This window comes from Platichthys flesus, chromosome 12, assembly GCF_949316205.1.
Source record: "Platichthys flesus chromosome 12, fPlaFle2.1, whole genome shotgun sequence".
In the NCBI taxonomy this organism is placed as follows: domain Eukaryota; kingdom Metazoa; phylum Chordata; class Actinopteri; order Pleuronectiformes; family Pleuronectidae; genus Platichthys; species Platichthys flesus.
The window spans coordinates 10,156,606-10,169,020 of NC_084956.1; positions in this window are offsets into that span (position 1 = coordinate 10,156,606).

Genomic DNA, 12,415 nt, shown 5'->3' on the forward strand with positions numbered 1-12,415 from the left:
AGGGAGCGATCAGCAGGCCACAGTGGCTCCCTCTATGGACTGATTAGTGGCGGATTAAATAAAGGGAACGATCACAAGCAAAACATATCATTGGATCTTATAAAATAAAAACATGTTTTTCTCAAATCAGTTTTTCTTCTGCATTCGGCATTCATTAAAAAATACTGGAACAGTTAAGATTATAACTGCTTTGGTATAACATGCAGTAAACTTTGAATATAATAATTTATTATAGGTAACACTAACAATCATAATAGATTATTCAGTTAAGCTTTAATGAAATATAAGAATAGTGCACCAATGTGTTGTTTCCCATCATGAGTGTATTTTATATTATTGTACAGTGGCTCTGAAGTGCAAAATACAGCAACAATTCATACAATCCAATTTTGTTTTGTTTGCCCCAAATGTTTTTGTGATTTGTTTTTCGTTTCTTTAGTGATTTGATGTTGAGCTTTGGAGACTTTTTGTGTTTTTTTTATTTGCTGTTGGTTTTTGAGACTTGATGTTTTCTTATTTGCTGTTGTGCTTTTTGGGATCTACTGTTATGTTTAGAGTTTTTTCGTGGTTTGTTGAGTTTTCCTGATTTACACTTCAGGGCCACCTTATTATTGATCTTCCTTTTGTATGATTTCAACAGTTTTATAGCCAGAAATCTGCACCTATAACATCTATTAATTTGTACTGAATTTCTATAATATAATATAATCTCTCAATCTATTTATATTCACAAATATGCATCGATAACTTCTGGTCTTGTAGCCTTCAACTATTTCGAGCTGTGAGAGACTTGTGTACTCTGTGTACATGTACATGTAGCGTAGATTATGTGTGTGCAGCAGGTGGTAAAATCGAATCATGTGTTAAGACCTCTGTCAGCAACCACTACATTAGCCTCTACATTTCATGGTGTTTACAAGATGCCTGCGCTTCAGGAACATCTGCTGGAGTTGGCACGGCCTCCTGGATTTCCCATGGGTGGAGAGACAGCATGGGATTGTGCTTGTGTGTGTACACTCATGTACATGTGCCAACAGATTGCTGATACGAGTGGATGGAGATGGACTTGGCACCCCCTCCTTTAAATGCTGACCTTCCGCACAGGGTGTGGATGACAGAGGATTGCAGAGAGATTCTTGCGTATGGTGCCTTATCCGGTAGGTGTACAGTCAAAAATGTGTTCCCGGTGAAAAGTAAATTCTTCTCTTCAAAGAATCAAATAGTGTTTAATCATTTATGTCAGCATTTAACTGCAGTTACATCTGAGTTCTGGCCCTGCACTGTTATCAATGTGGGCTCACATGAAGGCCCAATGAACCAATACAGAATTTAACACAGGGATTACCAATAAAATATGCATGTTACAAGTATACATACATGGATGACCCACAAAATAATTGCACAAAAGGTTTGACTGAAAACTAAAACTTTATTTTACTTGGCAAGTTAGTTAAAAACAAGCAGAGGCATTCAGATACAGCATTGTATTAATCAAAGATGTTTATAGAAGATTTTATCTTATGATCTTTATGAAAATTCCCCTCGCTCTTATTCCTCACTGAAATCAAAGTTCCTGCAAATCAAGGCGAGAGTGAAGTGGGTGTGTCCGCCTGGGTGCATCTTTAGGTGTGAGAAAGTCTCCACAGCAATGTTAATGTACTCAAAGCAGATGGTCCCTCTCACGTTGAGGTTATAAACTATAACTTCAAGTGTTAAACTACTAAACTAAAAAGTGACCTCAAATGACCCAGGCGTCTCTTTTGTGCTGCTTTGAGTTTCACATCAACGATTGTAATTATATTATTCCCCCCAGCCCACAGTACAAGTACATGCACACAGTCTCATTCTTGGGTGTGTAAAGTACATGTCAGTTCTAAGAGCAAAAGTATAAATTAAAGACTTGACATTTCTGAAGTGTATTTTTCCCAGCCGGTTCTCAGCGATGTTTCTTTCGATGCTGAAGGCAATGCATCAGGTTCTGTTGGCTATTGAGCATCGGCCAATCAGTTCCTGATGCAGTATCATCCACATCAGAAAGTTCTGCTTCACCCCGGCGTCACTGGAGGGGCAGTGAAAGCTGGATAGTTTACAAAAACATGTTGGTCCTTCTGCAATATCTCCTAATAATGAGGAACAATACAGAAACAACACAAACTCATAAAACTAGCCGTTAGTATTCCTTTCATTGAACCGTAATATAATAGCCGATACTGTACAGCACACATCATTGTAAGCCGAGATGGCAGCAGAAGCATCTGGAAAGTGAATTCATGCAAATTCAAAATGGACATGCATTATGAAAGAGCTGCAAGAGATGAGGCTGCACTTCAAAAGACTGTCGAAAAGAAATTTTTAAAAAGTGGGGAAGGGGGATGCAAGAGGAGGAAGAGCAGACAGCAAGGGTGTCTGTGAAATGCACTTGTGTAATTGCAGTGACATCTTCATTGAGAGCCCTCCATCTCTTTCCTGTGTGCTCCAAAGGGCGTCGCTGACGCCAGTCGATGGGGAGAGCAGCCGAGGCGCTGGGTTTAGCATAATCCCAGAGGCCATTGTGAGAGCAGCTAGTGAACGACTCACAGTTGCCAGCTGAGATTTCACCAAAACACAGCAGAACACAAGGAGAAGGGGATGAGATAGGAAAATCTGAGGTGGAGGAGGGGCATGAGAGGGGAGAAGACAGGAGGAATGGTAGTGCTATTAGGTAAACCAACCTATAGAGACAAATATGACATTACACTGAAGCTTGAGCTATATATTTTGTATATATCCAGTCGTTTGCTGGCTGGTGGGTGGAGGATCAGGGTGGTGGTGGTTATCTGTCATGAGTGTGCAGCTTGCACAGCATCAAAGAGTCTAAGTATAAAGTGTGAAACATGCTTTCTTCCAGGTGGACAGCACCTGTTGGCCCTTATTCAGGACTGCAATTCAATAATCTTCCCCCCTTTATGTTTTCTTTTAACCAATCACTCACTGTTTTGACTTGCAACAGTCGGGCAAAGAAAGACAAAGCAAAACTGTGACATGGAAACAGTTTGCCTCTTGTGCAATGATCATTACCTTAAATCCGGGTGTGAAATCCTCTTTGATCACCGTTTCAGGTGGGCGGACGGTTTTTGAGACAACCTTCAGTAAACAATATGGTCTCAGCACGTGTTCCAGGAAGGACGAAAATATCAATGAACTCTTCATAGTTTGTCTGGTTTGTGAAATAGACTCAAGAGATTAGATTCTGGGTGCGTGGCGTTTTTCTGATGCATAATTAGACAAACTGCAGAATCTCTCCAGGTGATTGTGAGAATAAAAAGCACCATCACAGTTGCCTGCAGAGATTACCCAGTCAGCCCACAGCTCCCCACCCTCACACACACCACCAGTATACATTATATCTACAAGAGTCAATTGGCAGCAGATGGTTAACACAGATCAGGATAAAGACCAAGCTTTGACCCCCACACCGCCCCGTTTCAAAAGGTCCTGCGTTACCATGGTGACGAGGCCAAGGCACGTGCCTCCCATTGTTGGGCTGTATCCTCCAGGGTCAGCCGGCACGCCCAGTTAGAGGTCAGATGTCACTGCGGGCTCTCGCTCAGGTCAACACTCACCAGCCTTTGCCCTTTGACCCTCAACAAGCACTGAAACAAATTGAGAGATGGGGGAGAGAGAAAGAAAGAGAGAGGAGGATGAGATGACAATATTTGTTCAACGACTCCATTTGATCTCATGACAAGTTCAAGATGCTCCGATAAACTCGGGTCTCTGCCGAGCTTCAGGCGTGTACAGTTCAGCCGTGTGGTCCTGTGAGGGCCTTGTACAGTATGGTGGAGAATCACTCCGCATGTTACAGTATGTCTCCCTCTTGTGGTGGAGGATGATACGTTGAATGAGATAACATTCTTTGTGAACTTGACTTCAAAGTGGGGGAGAGAAGTTCAGAATACGGGCGTCCTAGTGCCCTAGTGCCTCATAACCACAACGGCTGTGGTTTAGTTTCACGCTGGTACATGTATTCCAGGTCATGCCCCTTTCTCTCATCCTTTCCTGTCTATACATGTACTGTGAAGTATAATACAACTGAAGAACTATATAAAATACGTCTTTTTTGCTGAGATGAGAAACTGGTGAATAAAAATGTAGTTTTTTTAATTCAGGTTTTTTTAGATATTTTATCGCATTTAATATGTCCACATACATCATGGTCATGCCTACATCTTGCTGAAAAAGTCCTTTGAACCATGTTTAATTAATAGAACTAAGCTACTACATCTTAAGTGTCCAGATTAGACACATGTCCACAAATTTGGTAAATCTTTTGCCAGAGGTGCCTGCGTGCACGTTGGGATATTCAGGTCATCGAGTTGCAAAGTGTTGCTCGGACGTTGACAAAAGAAAAATCTTAAGTTTATTAAACGGAACAGGCTGACAGTCCACACTTTGTTAGGCAGTGAATGAACAGAGTGGTTTTGACAGGCCTAACCTCTTAAGCTTCGGGTCCCACTGAGCTCGGCACAGCTAGAGCTAAATGCCATCTGTCCCAACACATGAGGCCCCCCCAACCTGTCCCCCAACACTTCAGCATAGAAATCATTCAATACTGCTTCTTTTTTTTAAACAGGGAAAATATAAATAATTCTACTCCTCTGGTATCAAATCTTTAAATTCATAATACTGAGCCATCTTCAGTAAAGGATAAACTTTTCAGTCCAAAATGTTCAAGCTGTCCGGGTTAAATGCTTTGCAAACAATAGCTGTGCTTGTAATCCGCAGGATTTGGTTTTCAAAAGGAAACGTGCATTATGGGTTATCAGGAAAACTGATTTCTTTGCAGACTTTCATTAAAGTTGCTTTGTTTAATAGGTGTAGCCTGGGTCATGGGGATCTAACACTAACCTTTCTGTGTGGTGTAAAATAAAGAGTAAAACAGCCAGAGAACTGAGGGGGAAGAGAGAGAAGACAGAGAGGGTCAATCTGAGCCTATAATAGTGACCCCTGAATAGAGACAATACTTTAGTAAGAGAACAATAACAAGTCTTTTCAAACGAAAGAAAACTATTTACTTCTTAAAAGTTCTCAACTTGCAAATCAAGCAACTCAGCTCCCACATTGGATTCTTTTTTAATTTAGGTTTGGAGATCACATGGGAGTTTAGTCCTATAAGCTGGGAAGGTCAAGATCCTTCTCTGACAATGACGAGTCATTGTTTTCTTCAGTTAGTCTCTCACTGTGACTCATCAATGGCCCTTCTGAACGCCGTTTTGAACATATTCATTTTACGCTCCAATGACCCCCACATGCAGCAATGAACAATAAAATAATGATATCACCATTTAAACTTTAGTCTCAATCCTTTGACCGTGTTGTCTGCTCCGTTAGCTGTCAGCCAGCGTTAAGAGCAAGACGCGACCTTTGTGCCCCGCAGCCAATGTGTGTGCTTCAGCATTTCATTAAGGCCCCGGACCTTCACTGTACAAGCAATTGTCTTCCCCTAACAAAAAGACTGACGCATTGTATCAGTTGGAGGTAAATTTATCAAAGGGGGCCGATACAATGGACAGAGCAGGGCAAATTATGAAACAGGTCTGTGAGGCGCCTCCTGGTGAGCCATATTGTACTGTTTGTTGATTGTTCGGATTTGGACTGAGTGATATTCAGATAAAAAACAGCGCGGTGTGTGCGAAGAGAAATGGAGATGTACAACATATGAGTCCTTACATGCGAGTGTATGTGGAGTGTGGTGTGCGGGAGCCGTGTGAAATTATGTGGGCTTGCACTTGTATACACAAAGCAGCGCTGGGAAGCGCAGGCAACCCGAAGACCTCTGAGGTGCACGTTGACTAAAAACAATTGGGATCTCCATGAGCTGATGTGACATGTGTATGTGTCTCAGCCTTTCCGTTAGGGGAGCCCTACTGTAGAGGTGAAAGAAAGAAAAAAAAACTGCACCAAGGAAGGGAGGGACAGAGGGACAGAGAACAACAGGGTCTCTGGAGTGGAAGACATCATCCTGCTTTTGGACAAGTGAGCGAGGGGTGTCCTCTGTTGTACAACATGGCCAGATATTATATTGACATAAATTTTTTTTACATCAGTTGGTATATATAATTATCACCATATATGTCAAGTTACTATTTATTTTAGGTTTAAAGACAGATTTTTGCTCCTGAGTGTATTTTGAACTCTTTTTTTATCAGCGGAAAATGAGACACTACTTGATAAACTGCTAAATGATATAGTTATATGACCCGGCCCTGGTACCGCTATTCATGCCTCGGAAAACATGAGGCACATAAAAACAGGTAGAATGTGTATTTCATAAAACTAAAGCTCCAGCGTTTCAGTGATTTATCTTGTAATTAGTTTCTCTCAATGTGGTTTGTGTGCGTGCATTTACACACAGTGATTAATAGAGCTGCAACAATTTGTCGATTGATCAGCATAAAATTCAAACTAGATTGTGCTGAACAAAAAATATCAAATATTCTTGTTCCAGCATCTACAATGTAAAGATTTGCTTCTTTTTGTGTTTAACATCACTAAACCAAATCGTTTTTGAACGGCTGCTGTGAAATGTTAAAGATCACATGGGTGGTTACGTAAATATTCTGTAGGTGAAAAGTGAAATAATGGATAATTGCACCCCCACTACCTGTACAAAAATGATCTGCTCACGCTCCATTTAGACAAGATGCTTCTTATTATATACACAACCTTTTACTTTGGGGCTGTGGAGACCAGTTTTTTATAAGTGATTCTTTCATTGTGGGCCTGGCTGCCATTTAGCCCCTGCACTGCAGTCCCCCGATGAAACGGGCCGATGGCACATCACACCACCGACTGACTTGACCATATTTACATCCCATCTCGGTTATTGGACGCATAATTCCTCCACACATCACCCACACGGCTGACTACATTTATAATTTCATATGCTCCAGTGTATCAGCCACCCGAGCAATTTTCAACCATTTAAATGTGAATTTATGTCTCATGTAAATGAGCGGGGGAGCCGATCGAAGCCGATTGGACGAATGGCCTTTTCCCAGGCAGCGTTCGGTTATAGGTCTCTGTTCATTTCAAGGTCTGTGTTCATCACCTTGATTTAACGAACGACACCAGCTCCGAATGAAGCCTCATCTATTTCTCTACCTACATACAGTTACCCATTCTTCTACAAGAACCTAAAATAAAAGCACCATTGCTCCTCCACATGTTACCGATTTATACATTTCTTTAGTACGTTTATGTTTAAAACAATAAAACAGTCATGAGGTTACAATAAATTGCAACTTGCATTGTAAAATTGGACACTTGAATGATTTCACTGTATTTCCAAGTTATTGCTTATTAAATTCTCGTCATGTTTAAGAATGGATCATTAAAACATGGACAATGTAGAGCTGTCTTTGCTCTTCTCTGAGGTGAAGAAAACACACTCTTCTAATCGTAAGATAACACACTGTACCATTGTGAAGGTTAACTGCTGCGTGTAGTGCAGGTCTATGATGGTGTTAACACTCGGGTTACGTGGATGTATACTTTCAAAGTTTGCTTATCTATTTCTCTGTCTGCATTATTTGCTGCTCAGTTATGGGCTCCTGGTTCTGTTGTTACCTAAGTTCATAGATTCACAGTTCCATTGATGAGACTAATTGCTATATTGGTTACTTTTGTTTAAAGGCGTGTTTTTTATCCCGAGGATAAAACCCTTGACCAAACAGTCTCGTTAGTGTGCGATTGCCAGGGTCAGTTATTGGCTGTTATATTGGCTCCATCACAGCATCGCAGTAATACATGACCTTTCCAAAGAGCATTTCTCAAAAACATGGGCTCCACATTGCTTCATTAAAGCGCTGTCAGAGGGCAGCTTTATTTCTGAAAAACTACTTTAGGTACAGTTTAACACAAAATCCCGTTTATAAACTTGTCATTCTATTGGACACATTTTGAGAAGACAAGAGAATAAAGACTTTTTTCTGCACTTAATATATTAAACCTATTTGAACAGTTTGAGGACGACGGAGCCATGAAGTGAGTAGTCAGCGACTGTCGGAGATAAATGTGAAGTGAACCTTTCAGCTGATCAAACTATGTCTGAAAGACAAGACCTTGACCGCATGATCGATCATTTGCTCTTATCACAACAGTAACAAGTCCACCTGCTGCTTATCACACGCACACTCTCATCGGTGTTGCAAAATGCAAAGAGCCCTCGGCGTGCGCTGCCCCATTTCTTATCCAAAAGCCAAGGTCTTTACACTCATCTATCAGAAACACCTGGCTGCTGCCCAGGCCATACAGCTATAGATAATGTGATCACATCCCGTGACACATACTATAGTTTTTTGAATAATTCGAAACAGCAAATGCGATTTTTTTAAAAAGGAAGACACACCAAAGCAAAAATAGTTATATCAGCGGTGAAAGACGAAAAACCCAAGGCACAGGAAGAAGAAGCTAATTGATGATCAAACATAAGGACAGGGGTCAGGATCACACAGAGCATCAGGTGCATGCAGGGAAACCAGACGCCAAGCAGAGACGGACAAACATCTCTGTGAGGTGAACGGCGGTGTGTGCCGGACCTTCACTCACACATGTTGTACGAAGTGTATGGAATGAGCAGGGTTGTTGTTGCAAGAACCAGCTTGTTCATTGTTTCTTCAGTTAATGTCTTTTTTTAACACCACAAACATGCAGATATTGCAACATGAGGATAGGAACCCAATATAAAAAGGGAAATTGTTTGTGTGTATTTTTATCAGGCTCAGGCGCACCATGGAATTTAACCTCTTGTCATAGTTTTAAAAGCCGCGGCTCCACACAAATGTGTTGCTTGAGTTATGGTGCAGGGTTAAGGCTAAAAAAAAATAATGCAGTGCCGCAGGTAAAGTGCTGTGTAATTCCGGTCCAGAAAAAGGACTTGAGGGACCAGCGAAAGAGCAATGCGGCTCACCGTGCATTCGTGATTGATGGTCTCTGTCTGTGCAATAGCTGACTGAGCAACATGTACATCTCTCTTATTCAGAAACCTAAAGGCATGCACGTATCCTATAGTGAACTCAATGTATGCGCCACAATAAGTAATGAGGCAGAGGAGCACACCGGGCCCATCTTGGTCGCTCCTTTGACAAAGGACCATAACCACGTTAGCTGTGGGATTTTGCTGTGTAGACCAACCTGGGATCTTTGCCGCATGTCCTCGGCCCTCCCATGATCTCGTACCTTCATGCTCCCGTCATCTTTACACTGTTAAATCAGAAAACAGAAAAAAACAAGAATAAAATCTTTAAATCACTTAGAAATCGTACAGGAAATACAGATTTTTTTAGTACTTTATGTAGAACATGGATAATCAATGCTGAATACAGTATGAACTAATGTCCCCCAGTCCCTGATCCCGTCGCGTCTCTGTCGCCTGATGCCAAGACATGTCTGGTCTGGCTTTTGGCCAGGCTGGGCTGGGCTGGTCGCCACCACGGCCCCAGCAGCCGAGCAGGCAGGCCTAGCTTAATGCTGACACATCGCTAACATCAGCTAGGAAGAGGAAACATCAGCACAGCACCATTTCAGATTTACAAGGAGGGATACACTCGCTCGTCTGCAGCAGAATTTAGGAGAATGCCCACCTAACGTTGTGGATCATTGTTTTAATAAAATCCACTTTGAAGACTGTATAATTATTGAGAGGATACCTGTGAGGCTGTGGCAATGTACAAGAGTTGAATTGTAGAAATGCATGGGGGAAAAAGGGGCCACACCCTTTTTTAATTAATCATTCACATTAAGTCATCGTAAAAACGGTTATTAATGTTGTTTCTGACAGGAAAAGAGACCAAGATATGGACGAAGCTCATGTTTGCAGTTCTTTCTGTTCGACGCAAGGTTTTATTGACGAGCTATAATAATGATTAACAGCCAATGTGTTGAATAAATTGGTTCATTAATGTTAAAAATAAAAGATGTTATCTATTGTCTTAAGACAAACAGAAGTAACAAATATAACAGAACACATGATTCCTGTGAAGAGAATATATATTCTTAATTTCGAGGAAAATGGACTGCAGTGATATCATTTGTTCAAGTCGACGACATTAACCTGGATCTTATTTAAACTCCTGTAAAATGGAGATTAGTAAATCTTGAACGAGCTTATCAAACTGACACTGGCAGCCCCTCCACAATCACAATCTACTTTCATTCACATTTGTACGACTATAATTGCTGCCCTTTGTGTTTGGCAAGCCATGCAAATGAGATTGGCAGAAACGAGTTTGTGTCATCGATATGCGCAGATATAACCGGGAGTGCCACTGATTGATGATGCAAACCTTCTCCCTATAGCCTGGTTGGTGACCTCTGACTCCTCGGTCCTCCAGGGGTTAAACTTATTACCCTTTGACTCGCGTGACCTCCGATGTGAAAGGGGCTAGATTGAGGGATGACCACAGCTCAGGTCCTATTGGTCGCTCGTTGGCCGAACTGCGGCCGGTTGGATGACCATCCAAACCCTAGAGAGATGTGACCCTGGCCCTGCCACACGCTCTGTGGATAATACTATTAACAGGTCAATACAGGCCTAAATAAAAAGGGGGGGAAGAGAACCTTGCTTTAATGTAAAGGATGAGCAGGAGAAAGGGATTGAGGTTGAGATATTGTGAAGGAAACACATTTCCAGGATGTATTTAGCGCTTATTCATCAGGACTGTTTAAACAAATGTGGATAAACTTAATTTGCCAAGCAGGGATGTAATAACATGGACTTATGTTGAATAACGCTGATGAGTGGGGTCTATCCTGAAAACATGGTGGGAAATGTGCTCAATTGCAGAAGATCATTGTTCAAAAACACAAAAGCAGCACAGATTCGTCAAATCTCAATTATTTACGAAATTCTAAAACTAAAACTCAGCAAAATAACAGCATTTACGCTTAGTCATCCCAATATAATCATGGTAAATGGATATTTGAAATAACTTGGAATATATGTTAAATGTACAATTATAATAAGATAACTTATAAGATTCTTTTGCAAATGACTATATCATTGGTAAGATATTAGAGGAGGGCCTCTTTACACTGTACCTCCAACTCGAGTATGAGCAGAGGAGGGGTGTATTGGGTGTGTGCCAATACAGCACACTACATACAAGACATGTGGTCTCTTTCTCCCTCAGACACACGTGCACGTGCACACACTGGATTATTAGCCATTTTTGCTGCCAACTCCCCAATTTCGATAATCAAGCATGTTGTTTAGCCTTTAAATAGTGTTGTGACACACAAAACTACTTTTTATGAAAAGCTTAAATATGCAGGCTCTCCACAACTCAACTGATCAGTTTTCGTGATTGCGTTACTGTTCAAATGATACTGGGCAGTGAGAAAAATAGTAGGACTAAATACAAATCCCAAATTTCTCTGTTTGCTTATATCCAACTCTGTCATACGTAAATAAAAGCACACTCTTTTACAGCAAACATGCTGCTGTGTATTTCTACGACTTGATTTGCCTGAAAGCTTGACCCAAACATCATAAATACGCATATGGAGGGTGTACACGGGGCATACATAATGCGCTTTGTCTCCCGCTAACCTTTAGAGTTGAGCGCCAATAAACATAATAAAATAAAAGATTAAATAATGCAACAAGCAGCGAAGCCCTGACCCCTATTAAATTAGTTTTGAAAAGGGCATTACAGGATCATATAATAAAAAAATCAGGCTCAAACACATGCAGCCAATAGAATCCACTCTGCTAAAGTTGTCTGAGCTGTGACTACGGTAGAGCTGGTAAACAACCATACAAGCATGCAGTCAGTGTCACACAAACACACACGCAGTCTCACAAACACACACGAGCAGCAGAGGCTCACGGACACATGAAGAGAGGAAATCTTCCAAGCGATAAAGGAGAAAGCGCAAAACCAAAAGAAAACTGGAGAAGAATAAGGAGGGAAAACGGCAAGAAGGAGAGAAACAAATTGATATAGTACCTTCTGAAGCATCAGTGTGAGGAGGGAAGGGTGGGACACCTGCAGAACCTTGCATGCTCTATCCAGAGCTCTTCAGCGACTGCTCCCTCACGGTGCACAGTGTGTGTGTGAGCCAGGGAGGGAGTGTGTGTGTGTGTGTGTGTGTCAGTGGCTGAGGGAGGGGATCCTACCCCTCCTCCTTAGGACTGTGCCTCCTTAACAGGATGGAGGGGTAGGTGGGGCCACTGCAATAAAGCAAACACATTTCTCTATGGTTGTTATGTCCTTGCTTCTCTCGCTCTTTCCCGCCTCCACACTTCCATCTTTCTGTCTCTTTCCAGGACTTGCTCCTTTCCCTCCTTCCCTCTCGTTCCTGTCGCCTCGTGCTTCCCTCTGAATCTTGGTGCGTCTGCGAGGCTCTTACACTCTCCCTCTATCCTCCCACC